The 12282-nt window shown below is 35.1% G+C and overlaps 1 long non-coding RNA gene across 1 annotated transcript; it reads left to right on the top strand.

Moving 5' to 3' along the window:
• Nucleotides 1–406: 406 nt before the first annotated feature.
• LOC104911800 lies at nt 407–9092 on the top strand. Its single transcript, XR_794179.2, has 3 exons — nt 407–479; nt 4038–4136; nt 5072–9092. It is a non-coding gene; the product is annotated as an uncharacterized LOC104911800 (long non-coding RNA).
• The last annotated feature ends 3190 nt before the right edge of the window (nt 9093–12282 follow it).

Here is a 12282-nt window from a genome sequence, read left to right as displayed (position 1 = left end):
AGGTATTTTCTGCACTTTCATTAAATCAGGGTGAAAAGACCTCAGCATAGTTAACAAAAAATACCCTGCTGTTCACTAGGCAGAATAGCTTTTAGAACTAAAGCAGATAAACTGTGAATAGGATGAGTTAGCTCTAAATCCATACAATTTTAGAAAAACACAAAGAAAGCATATTGAATAGACTCATAGAACTATAAACTTTTTTTTCTTTTTCAAAGTAAACAATTAGACTCCCTACCTTTTCATTAGGAAAGTTAGGAATACTCTTTTTGTAGCTATAAGAGAACTGTTAGGTCACAGCCTGAAGCAGTAATTGAGCACCTGGTAAAGAGGTGTGGTTGGCCCTGGGAGCACAGGTGTAAGCAATTCACTGGTGTGACCCAGGGCCCACCCCGCCCTAATATCATTTAAGGGCTGGCAGCTGAGAGAAGATTGCCTTCTTTTGGGGTTTTCTAGCATGTTTTTATCTTCAAAAGAGGGTAAGTTATTCCTTTTTATTTTTTTACCACCTTGTGACTTATATCTTTCTTGGGTTATCAGAAGGCTGGTCAGTAGAAAGTATGTATCTCTATTTCAGACAACACAGTAAAATTAAAAATGAGAGTAGTCTCTACAATACCTGAGTTTCGATGGTGTATCATTCATTTATTAAATCATCTGTAATGAAATTAAAAGTGGGTTTCTGAATATGTGTTAGGAGCTGATAACAAAAACAATTAAAAAGAGAGACAAAAATTGATTTTTTCTAGCACATAGTTAGGTCCAAGTGCAGTGCTTCCTTTTTATTCCTACCGAATCCACAGTAGGTGCAAGAGCACGATAATGCTTTATGATAGAGGAAATTCTCAACTATGAAACACTATTTCTTAAGATAGTCATTACATTAGCAATATAATTTTGTCCATGCTGAATAAAAGCCTGCTTGTTGCAATCATAAAAATCTGCAACAAGGGGCGTGACCCACTGTTGCTATCACCACTGCTGAAATGCACCACTTACTATCTCACTGTGCTCACACTGTGGTGTCCATAAATGTTCAGCAAGTGTCAATCAATGTCAGTGGTGTAGTTTTTTCCAGAGGAATTCAATGACACACCTATGCTTAACATGTACTCCCACGTCAGAGACAGCAGCTCACAATAAAGGCCGTAAGAATTTAGAAGGTCAGGGACAGTTCATGCAATGAGTTTACAAATGCTAACCTACAATCATAATTAATGTGCAGGACTATGTATTTTTGTGTGTTTTTCCAAGCTGCCTTGAAAGTTTATGCAAGGCAACATGATCCTACTGTTCAGTTTATCAGAGTTCAGTGGGACTTCATTATTATCATGCTGCCTTAGCTCTAGTCTTCTATATTTACCTTATTGTTTCCTACAACTGGGGAAGTGTACTCCTACTTTAAGCACAAACTGTAAACTTAACTAATGGCAGAGGCAGTTCCAGTCTTCCCAAGACAAAAGATTGTCTGAACAAGACAGAAGTAGGAAGACCAGAGGGGCAAAGAAGGAAAGCAAGAAGCTGAAGTAGCACATAACTATTGTATGGGGCTGCTGAATCACAGCCTGAACCTTTGATTGATCATCTGAGGTGAGCAATGAGTCAGCCACGGGAGCACAGGTGAAGACAATTCACCTGTGCTGCAGGAAGGGGTGGAGCCTGGCTCCACCTCTCCTAGACCCATTTAAGAGCTGACTGCCAGTGGGGAAGGATCTCTCTGGAGATCCGCTCCACCAGGAGTTCATCTCGCGAGCCCAGGACAGGGTGAGTGACTTTCTCTCATTTCTCCAATATAAATTATATTAGCCAAGTTCCTGGATATACATATATACCATCTGTATATCTATTGACTATATACCATCTGTATATCCATTGATTATACAACTATTTATAAGAAAGTTCTGTTCTTGTGCAGTGATTTTTTTTTCATACCAACTAACATGATTTACATGTAGAGTTGTTTGTGCAAAGACTTGAATGGTTAGTGCTCTAGATAAAGATACATAGTTATTTTACTGTGTTCTCAGTACTTCAGATAAATGCACTTTAAATGGAGATTTCTTTAAACTATGTTTACAATTGTAGTAAGGAATTTGTTTCAAATTACATAGTCATCTTTTTCAGTAAAGAGACATTTGCAAAACTTATGAATATCAACTAGTGTGTTTGTTACTAAAATGTTTTTGATTTTTACCACTTAAAGAAAAAATAGCCTCTATCAGGCCGAGGCTGTCTAACTGCTTGGATTAATTTGATGCTTCATCTTGATGTAGTAACAATATTTAGTATTCTACCAGCTGGCCAGCAAGATTGGAATGAATTTGCACTTTGCAATACATCGCAAATAGTGTTATAATCAGGAAGACTGACAGTAACTTGATTGGTTAACTTTACTTAAATTTTTAAAATTCATTGAATAGTTAGAGCAGCAATTTAAGAAAACATTGCTAAAAACTGATTTGATTAGGAATGAGTATATATAAAATCTGAAACTTATTTTCTTATATCATAATTATGATGAAAATCAACTAGAGTTTTGGATAGTTAATGGGATAGAACTATTTAAAAAATAATATCCTTTCCTATTGCTTTAAATTTCTTCTAGGCTCGGCCCAAGAAAAGGCAATAATTTTATATGCTATGGAAAGGCAAAATAACTGTTACTCACAAAGGCACATCTGGCCTGAAGCAGGCAATAGATCCATTAAACAAACATGATCGCACCCACCCACACATCATGTTTTGCAGGGTTTCTGATTGCCTACAAGAACAGTAAATCTAGCCATTCCAATTTTGATGGTCATTTGGCCAAAGGCTTGTAACTGAGAAATCTCTGCTGCCAAAAATAGGCAACTGAACATCAGTGCTGACAGCTGCAATCTCATTTGTGACAGCAGGAAAAGGAGTGCTAAGGACCTGAGGGAGGTAGGCCTCAGCTTAGCAGAACACTTAAGTATATTCTTTATGGTAGAGAACTCAAAAAACAACAACAAACAAAAAAACCCTCAAAACAAACAAGAAAAACCAATAACAGCAACAAAAATCAAAAGTGGGACTGTGACTCTAACATCATTAAGCATATGCTTAGATGCTCTAATGAAGGAGGGGCTGCAAGAAGATATGTGTAATAGAAGATGGTATTTTGCTATTTAGAAATTAGATTATACTTCCTTCAACTAGTGTGATTTGAGTAATGTGGAACTGTTGAACTGTTGGTATAAAGTCTGGAAGTGATGCTAGAGATAACTTGCACCTAGGACTCTAGGAATGAGATTGTCATGGAGAAGGAGAAAAGAAAAACAGTCATAAAATCTGTTGTCATCTTTTCCCTCTCATGGGCAGAGGTTCTACCTTGACTGACTTCATTTATTATTCCAAAAGTGGCCAACAGACTTCTTTGGTGCTCTGATGTTTATGGGGTTTTTTTGTTTTGTGCCCCAGGTTAATCAAATCCTTTCTACTTTCTTTTGATTTTTATAACTAATGCAGTAACAAATACAAGGTGATAAGCTAGACATCAGCTACTTTACGTAACTCAGCCTGTAACTCTAGGAGTAGATTAGCAAGATGATAGTAACTGACGTTTAGTTTTAGTTACCTTCAGAGTTAAGCTGCAGAGCTGGAACAGCAGCTGAAAACAGATGAAAGAGTTCACAAATAAGCAGATAGAAGATTAATACTTGAATCTGGCCTGTGGTTCTGTTTTATTTAGCTCTACATAAATATTTGGAGACTATCAGTGTTTAGCCTTATTCTCATTGACTTGGAGTATTGGCTTGCAGAATGTTTTTGACTAAGCTGTTTGCTGATGCTTATTCTGTGGATGTTCAGTGCTGTTATTTGATTCCTAACAAGGAACCAACAAGGTTGGATCAAACCAACACCTGATGTGTTTTGTGCATAGATGTGACAGCTGAGTTCTGTGCGAGTCATTTTTCAGTCCATCTGTGACTAAACTTGAGTATAAGTATGATAAAACTTTGTTTCATCTTAGCTAAAGGAAAACTAATTTTACAGGTAAAATTTTTTATGTCTAGGTCCAGACTGGATTTTTTTGCCATACCCCAGTTATGAGCAGGCAAATATCTTCCAGAAGATAAATTTAAGAGGTCCATGATACTTACAGATACATCATGGTAAGTTTGTGCTATTTAATTTGTTTTATTCTTGTTATTAGTTTGAATATATCTGATTTTTTTTTTTCAAGCTTGATGTTTGTCAGGTTTGCATTTCCTACTTAAAAAGAATAATTTTTGGAGTATCTCATACATAAATATATCTAAAGGCAGACTTCGGGTAAGCTGCAAATCATAAGTTATGGAAAATCACTTGAAATTCCTCTGAATGATGTGTGATGTGGAAGAGTGGTGTGATTTTTCTCTGAGATTATAAACATTATGCTAATCCTATTGTCCTTTGAACTTTATCATATTCCCTGGTCTATATTGAAGAAATGTTTGTGGGTTTTTTCATTTTTTTTTTCTTTTGCCTGAAAAGACATTCAAAATATTCTGGATGCATTAGGTAGGAAATAAACATGTGATGAGTTTAGTAAAAAAAAAGACATATATACCTTCAGTAACCACAATTATTTCTATTGCATTGCAATGATTAATTCTTAATATAGTTATGTTCCATATTAAAAAAATCAAGTGGTTTTGTAGCTGTATGTTGACAATCACTACCTCTTTCTGAAGAAGCAGAAAAAGAATGGATATTTATTGCTACAAAATGTAATTGACCAAACAAATTAAACTGTATATTACATGTTTTAATTTTTTAATCAATATTTTGGCTAGAAAATGATACTGACTTGGTATTAAGTGATGTAGTACAGAGGAGACATGGACAGTTTTCCTTCATTAAGCAAATAATGGAATTTCAGTTAAATCAGATCAACCAGGTTTCACGCATAGAGCTATTTCCCATCATAAATAGAGAATACCTATTTTTATGTTAATTAGAAACTATTAAAAAATTGTTTATTAGGAGTCCAAGTAGGTGTTAAGATGATAGGTGATTCTGCTGTTTTTCAAACTATATACTTTTAAAACATTTAGATTTCTTACAGCTGTGTTGTTGAGTGAAGGCTGCAGTTTCATTTTGCTGTGGACCAAAAAGATGCAGAACCTAACTACTATCGGTGACCCAGAGAGTAGGACTAGAGACTAAATGTATCTTTATTATATTCCTCTGAGTTCCTATGAAGTCGAAAGGAAGACAAAACAGGGAAAGAAGCTATGCACTCAGGTTTCAGAGAAAGATTCTTACTAATATTAACATGTAATCATAAGGAGCTAGAAACTCAAATTTTCCACGGGTTCATCAATAACATTACACATTTTGACTGAATCCAAAGATCAGAGAGTTAAACCACATAACTCAATTCAGAACTGCATTAGGAAGTTTGGATTTGTAATGAAATAGAGTTGTAAATGAAATTTTTATTTACCAAACTGTGTTGAAGTCTGGAGAAGAATTGCAGTTGAATTCAGTTAATCTGGTTTACAAGGATTGGAGAGTTATTTTTTGTTCTTGTTTTTTAAGATCGACTACTATGAAAGAGAAATGAGAGAAATCTACTTTTCAAATGACTTTTCATTGAAAATCTAGCACCAAATAAAAAAGTGCTATGGAAAATGTTGGATTTGAATTTCCTTCCTCAACTAATCACTGCACAAAGCCACTTGAGAATTTGAAATGTAGGATGGATGAGCAGGTTAGGAATGAGTAAGAGAATGAAAAAATAACTCCCATCCTCATGGGAGAGAGCAGGTCTTCTGCTTCAATGTGACAATACTGTACTGTTAAGAACTCTAATTCTAAATGCTGCCCAAACCATTGCTGTTATTGTTTTGAGTACGTTATTTTAGCCTAAAAGTCAGCAGTGTTTCCAAGAACATGGTTTATTGCATGATGGGATTTTTTTTAGAGAAATATGGGTAACTGTGAGAAATTGCTCAAAATTTCCATGTAATGTTATGAGATCTCTATTAACATATCTAAGTATTCAATTTGTCTTAAGATTTGCAGTGTCTGTCAGTAAGAAATATTTTATGTATGTTTATTATATGTATGCATAATGCTTAAAGAGTAAAGGGAACTACTCATCAGATCAGCCAGCTGTACCTCAGACACCTACATTAAATGCAATTTGCAAACAGAGCAGGTCCATTTGTTCCCTTAAACTTATGGCTTTGTGGCTGTTATTCATCTAAATGTTTACAGTTCTTTCAAAGATGATATTACAGAAATGTCTCCATTATCTTAGAAGATTGTTCATCAGAATCTTTGTTCTAGGAAAAGTCTAACAAGGGCTGTTATAGGAAACTTTCCTCAGCAGTTCATTGAAATACATTGTTATTTGTATTTATGTCAGGCCCTCTCTGTCAGAGGTAGCACGTTAGAGTAGTTGGGTTTCCATTTTGATTCATTTTGGCAGATACTGTAGTATCTACACATATATTTCACTCTCATTTACATGAAAATTACATATGTACACTTAAAAATAAGTAGGCAATAGCTACTTGATTATTTAAGTTTGTGTTTTGTTCAGAGATCAGCCTTGGAAATAAAAGCAAATTACACTTCTGTTCAGGTAACTTACTTTTTTAATGTGCTGGCAAAGACCTGAGATACATTTGGGTTGCAGTAATGATGATTGTTTCCTTGAATTCGAGTAAAAATGTTTCAATGTAGAATGGATTTTATACAAATGCTGAAAAGCAGTATTAATGCACATAGAAATATAACCCTCATACTCAGGGGAATCTGGGTAACTGTTAGAAAATATGAAAAATGTTGATCTGCCAAGTATAACACAACAAACAAACTATGAACACCTTCAAAAATCTAAATGAGGAAAACTACAAGTTGACAATCTATATGTATGTTTATCTGTGGTATTTCTCTTTTAATTTAGCCATTTCTTCCTTCAACATCAAAATTTTCTGAGAAAAATGAGTTTTCTTACCAAATCGTTACTCTTGTGGCACTGTTTTCTTTCACACTGTATTTTTATAACAAAGCTCTTGGGGATGAAGAGTTCAACTTCCATAACATCAAGAAAATAGCAGGCATAGACACAAGCAACATTCTTGAAAGCCTGAAGAATGCAGCTGCTAATTATACCTTACTTAATGTGTTTGAAAGAGGCTAAAAATCCATTAACAGTCAGAACTTCATTTTCTCATACAATCTTCTTTGAAAGGAAACTATGAGCAAATAGAGTTGCTAAGAGGTCTCCTGGGATCAAATCTTTGATGGTTTATTGATCTCATTTGATGCTTTTAGAATCATTAAAAGTCACCTTTCTTTTGTCATTCAGTCCTAGGGAGTAAATTGAACATTATGTTCGTGTAGGTCATTGAGTACTTTTTACAGTAGTTTATTCAAGCAAATGGAGCAGCGTGCTCCTACTAACTGACTGGCAAGATTAGGATATCAGAGAAGAACAAAGATTGTTAAAGAGAAACAAAGCACCAATTTGCTTTGTAATAGGCTGCTCTTGAAAAGCAAAAGATTCAATTACTTAAGAAAGCGAAGTGTCTGGGGGGCATGGATTTTTGTATCTGCTTCTTTGTGGAAGACCTTGTCTAAAGCAAATTCTTATAGTAAAAACCACATTTTTTTTTCTGTGCTAAGGGAACCAAAAAAAAACCTAACAATAAACAACAACAGCAACGTTCTTTCATCGTCTCCAGGCAATTAACTGTTAAAAAAAAAAACAAACATGTGTTTCCAATAAAACTTTAAATGAAGAGATTATTCTGAGAAAATGAGAGCAAATACCAGCAGAAAAAAGTGTCTTCTCTTGGGAGGAGCTCCACTATGTGTAGTATTGAATACAGCTTAAGACAGCTGCTAAATTAAGACACCTTTATTAAAAAACAGACACAAGAAAAGACCCTGCATCCAGATTAAGTTTTTTTCTCTCTTATGAAGCAGGAAAATATTATTGTTTTGCTTATAATTATGTTGCTAGCCAAAAAACCAAAAGTCACCAAAAAGGACTTACCTTCTGTAGTACTAGGCAGTAAATGGGTGACAAGGATGGTTCCCACTCATCCACAGGCTCTGCTGTTATACTGAATTACAGCACCCAGTGGGAACTTCTTTTTGGTTGCAAAACAAATCAGTTTTCTCATGGTTAATTTAACAGGTAGCTGCCAATTGCATCTGCCTGTTTTACCCCTCTAATTTAAGAGCATTTAAACTGTCCAGCTGAATGACTCTCCCTTCATTAGAGTGTAAGCAAGGCACATAACCTGTCATCTACATTACTGAAAGCAGTCATGATCTTCATTTGTGTTGTAATACAATCTACTTTCTCTGGTTGTCACCTTTTCCAGTAAAGAAGACTCTGGCTTAGCAGTGCTGTTAGGTACGGGTAGAGGTAATAAACCTATTTCCTGGCATGTTGAATTCATCCTGTATAACCCAGCAATTATTAGAGCCTTATTAACTTCTCCTCTCAGCTTTAAAATATGGATTCAGATGAAGCTTTAGCAGTTCACTTTGTGAGCTCTAGAGGACGCCACATCTATTAAAACCATTTGTCCCTACCTCTATTTAGATGTGCTTCTTATTTCTGTGTATACAACTGGGTGAAGTATATGTATGAGGGTTCATTTGTTGGAAAGAAAACAGCCAACCTCTGATCCAAGGATTTCTTACATTCCATTTCTCATTTGCTATTTGAAGTCATTTTCTGAAGATTATATTTCTTGCTTCCAGGCACCCTCATTGAATATATGTGGCTTTCAGCCAAACCTCTTATCAGCCCTGCTTCCCACTCTTACTTTGGAGAAGTTAATAATAATATTCAGATTTCCTTTTTTTTTTTCTGTCTATAGTGACCTAATCTGTGTTTGACTTCCGAATTTAGGAATGCATGAATTCTTTGGCACATTGAACAGAACAGATGAAACTCCCCTCTTGGAAAGTACACTGTGTTTCATTCATGTATTCCTTCAACTGAAGTGACCGGTGATTTAATTATGTCACTCTACAGTGTCATAGTGGTATACATCAAGCAGATATGCTGTTGTTGTTTTTTTTAATAAATGTTCTAATGCATGAAAAAAGTTCAATCCCAGGGCTTTTAAGTCTTCAAATTTCATTATTAATAACTTCAAGAACAAATAGAACAGGAAAAGCTTATTTCTTTGGTGGCAGGACTTGCTATCTTTGTCTTCTTGTATGCTTTTTTTAAAGATCTATACTAAATATTTTAAGGACACAATATAGCAAGTGATTTAAACTGCATATGAATTGTCACTTTCCTTTTTGCCTGGAGATCTAGGTGCATCAAAAGATTGCTGCTTAAATAAAAACATAAAACAGTGGCGTGCTACTAGTCAAATAAGACATATTTTGCCTCTCTAATTCTCAAATTCCATATATATGAAGTTAAGTTGTTTGTCTGTTTGATCCTCTGTCATTCTGACACTCCCTGCCCTGCAGTTTTAACTAGAGTAGCTAGCAGATGACATACCTTTTACTGCAAGTTTCATCATTGTATAGTGCAAAGGGCCTGTCAGATGCTGATGCCACTGGGAAATTGCTATGAGATAGATGGAGATTATTTTTGTTTTACTTTTTTAATGTCCCTTGTTCTATTCTCCCTCTTCCCTCCTTTTGCTTAAGGGAATCATGGTGGAGAAATTCTAAGTGTGTGATGAATCAATCAGCAGGGTGCAATAGCAGCATTAAGCTATCCATCCATCAGGTCTGCAGTGTATTTGTGCAAGAGGGTACTGGTTGACTGGTATCTCAGGACTGTTCTCAAGTGATGGAGAGGCTTTCACTTCTGAATTCCAGACTCTGCTGTGTTAGAAATCTTTCTAACTTGAAATTGTTTCAGTGTATATAGAAATAGTAAATAATAGGATAAAAGATTTGTTCTCAGGGGGATATTTCTGCAAAGCACAAGAAGCTCATTTTATATTGACTGTTTAAAAAAAAAAAAGCCATCCATTTTTTATTGTAAAGAGGTCACTGTGGACTTGAACTAACAGATGAAAAGATCTCTTTATCTAGTTTATTTGGCTGTGGAGTATAGAATGGATTAAAATTTCCAAGTACTGTAGGAGTTGTTTTATCACTTTGGAGTTCTGTATATGTTGTCAAATGACATGCTGCCAAGAACAGATATTGAATTGCAACTATGGCTATAGTAATTGTATGAATCTTACTGGAGATATATCTGAAAATCTTGCAGCTGCATGGAAAAAAAACCTTAATGTAGATACAGCCAATGTTTGGGCTCCTGAGAATAGCGATAGCTGAGGAGGAGTGTGGATATCTGACATATACGTGCTATCTTACTGATTTCATTAATTCTCCCTGAAAAACTTAAGTGTGACTTTTTTTTTGAACGCTCATGAGTTAAGGCCTCTGTGCTCTGCTGAATGCTATTCCTTAAAAAAGGAAATTCTTTTCAAATGTCAGACTTCAGTTTATGCTGCAAATTTTCCATGACTTGAACCATTAGAAAACTGTTCAGGATAATTAGCTTAGTAGTGTAAAATCGAAACAAGATAATAAAGATTGTCTTCACGTCTTCCTTCAGTTAAGGAAAAAAAGTACTGGAACCAAACAGAAATCCAAAAGACACTGTATAACAGAGATGAGACTTCACAGTGATGAATCAGAAAAGGGATGAAAAAGCTTCCCCCTAAGTATAAGAACCATCTTGTCAGTGCTGACCTGCAAAGTGTCTCATACTTCCAACAAATGAAGTGAATATAGGCCTGATGTGAACCTGTCAGAACAGTTTTTACCAGAAATGATTCTAGTGCATCTTGTGTCTGGAAAGATCCAGTGATTTTTAAAGCACACTAATAAGAGTAGGCAACAGATGATCCGGAGAAGCTGTCTGGTGACCTTGATCCAGATGATGAAGGCACCCTTACAAAGGCAACTGTATTGGAAGAAGACCGTTGTTAGCCTCCTTCCTAAACTCCCACTAGAGGAGTTAGAATTCATTGGTATAACTAATAGTTGCTGTAGAAACCCATTTGCGAATTTCTGTTTTTTGCCAGAGGATGGGAAGTGATCAGAATATGGAGAGCCTCTTGTATCACACATGACCCAACCGTGAGGTGTTTTTCAGAAGTAGAATAATCTGAAATAGATGTGCAGTAAAAGGGAAAGTTCACGTACATTTTAATGAGGTCTATTTTCCTTAGGAAAAAATCACGCCATAATGAAAAAAGATGTAGGAGCCCTAATCAAAATTGAATGTTTTTTTAACTTTTTTTCTACGTAACATAGTATTCATTCCATATTTATTTCAATGCTGAGAATATTCTGTAATGACATCAAAAGGTCTCTCTGTGCTACAGACTGTTATCACAAGTAAGTCTTTGTTCATATGTGCTGGCTTAGGATTAATACTAATTTATTTGTATAGAGTTTTATTTCGAGCAAACAATGTATCCAGCAGATCAAATTGCTTAAAATCTTAAGATCTAATGTACAAGTGATTCATTAGCAGAATTGTACAAGCATATTATTGTTGAACGTAAATTATACAATATTATATAACACTATGAGATAGAGCCTGATCAGATTGGCTCTGTTCTGGTTTATAGAGTATCTTGCATATGAAACTGTCCACTTCCAACTTCTTCAGCTTAGGTTGGGCCAGTTTTATCATTAATGCCAAGTTCCTTCTTTAGCGAGGTTCACAGGGTGAGAGTAGAAGGAAAATTCATCAAAGGACAGCTACAATGCTGTGTGTGTAATTGAGGAGGTGTTTTTAGTGTAAATTTTTTAAAACAAACCACTAGATATTGGAAAAAGACCAGTAACTTGGAAAAACTGGATATGAAATGCCATACCAAAATGCTGTTTTATATGCTGATAAATAAATAGAAAACATAAAATCACATTTGCTTCTGCTTTTATAAGCCAGAGGTCAAATTAAAGATTTTGCATGTAGACTGGATTCCAGGCACAGCTTAAATTAATATGTGTAATGAAACAAGTTAAATTTATGGAATAAACACCAACTGAAATTATGGCAAAGTAGATCAGTGCTAAGCTACTGATTTTTATAGCACAAAAAGGACATCATTTGTAAAACAAAGTTTAAAAAAAAAAAAACAACAAAAAAAACAAAAAAAACCACCAAAAACCAAGCAAAAATATTTGAAAATCAAGTACTGACTGCTTTTAGTGTGTTCATTTTCATTAATGATATTCCCAAGTGCTTCCTTATAACTCATCATTGCTAGTGTTTCTTTTTGACCCCACTCCTCAGAGCTCAAAATATTA

This window comes from Meleagris gallopavo, chromosome 7 (assembly GCF_000146605.3).
Source record: "Meleagris gallopavo isolate NT-WF06-2002-E0010 breed Aviagen turkey brand Nicholas breeding stock chromosome 7, Turkey_5.1, whole genome shotgun sequence".
Lineage (NCBI taxonomy): Eukaryota > Metazoa > Chordata > Aves > Galliformes > Phasianidae > Meleagris > Meleagris gallopavo.
The sequence above is the reverse complement of the archived record's forward strand: the minus strand, read 5'-3'. Positions and strand labels throughout refer to the sequence as shown.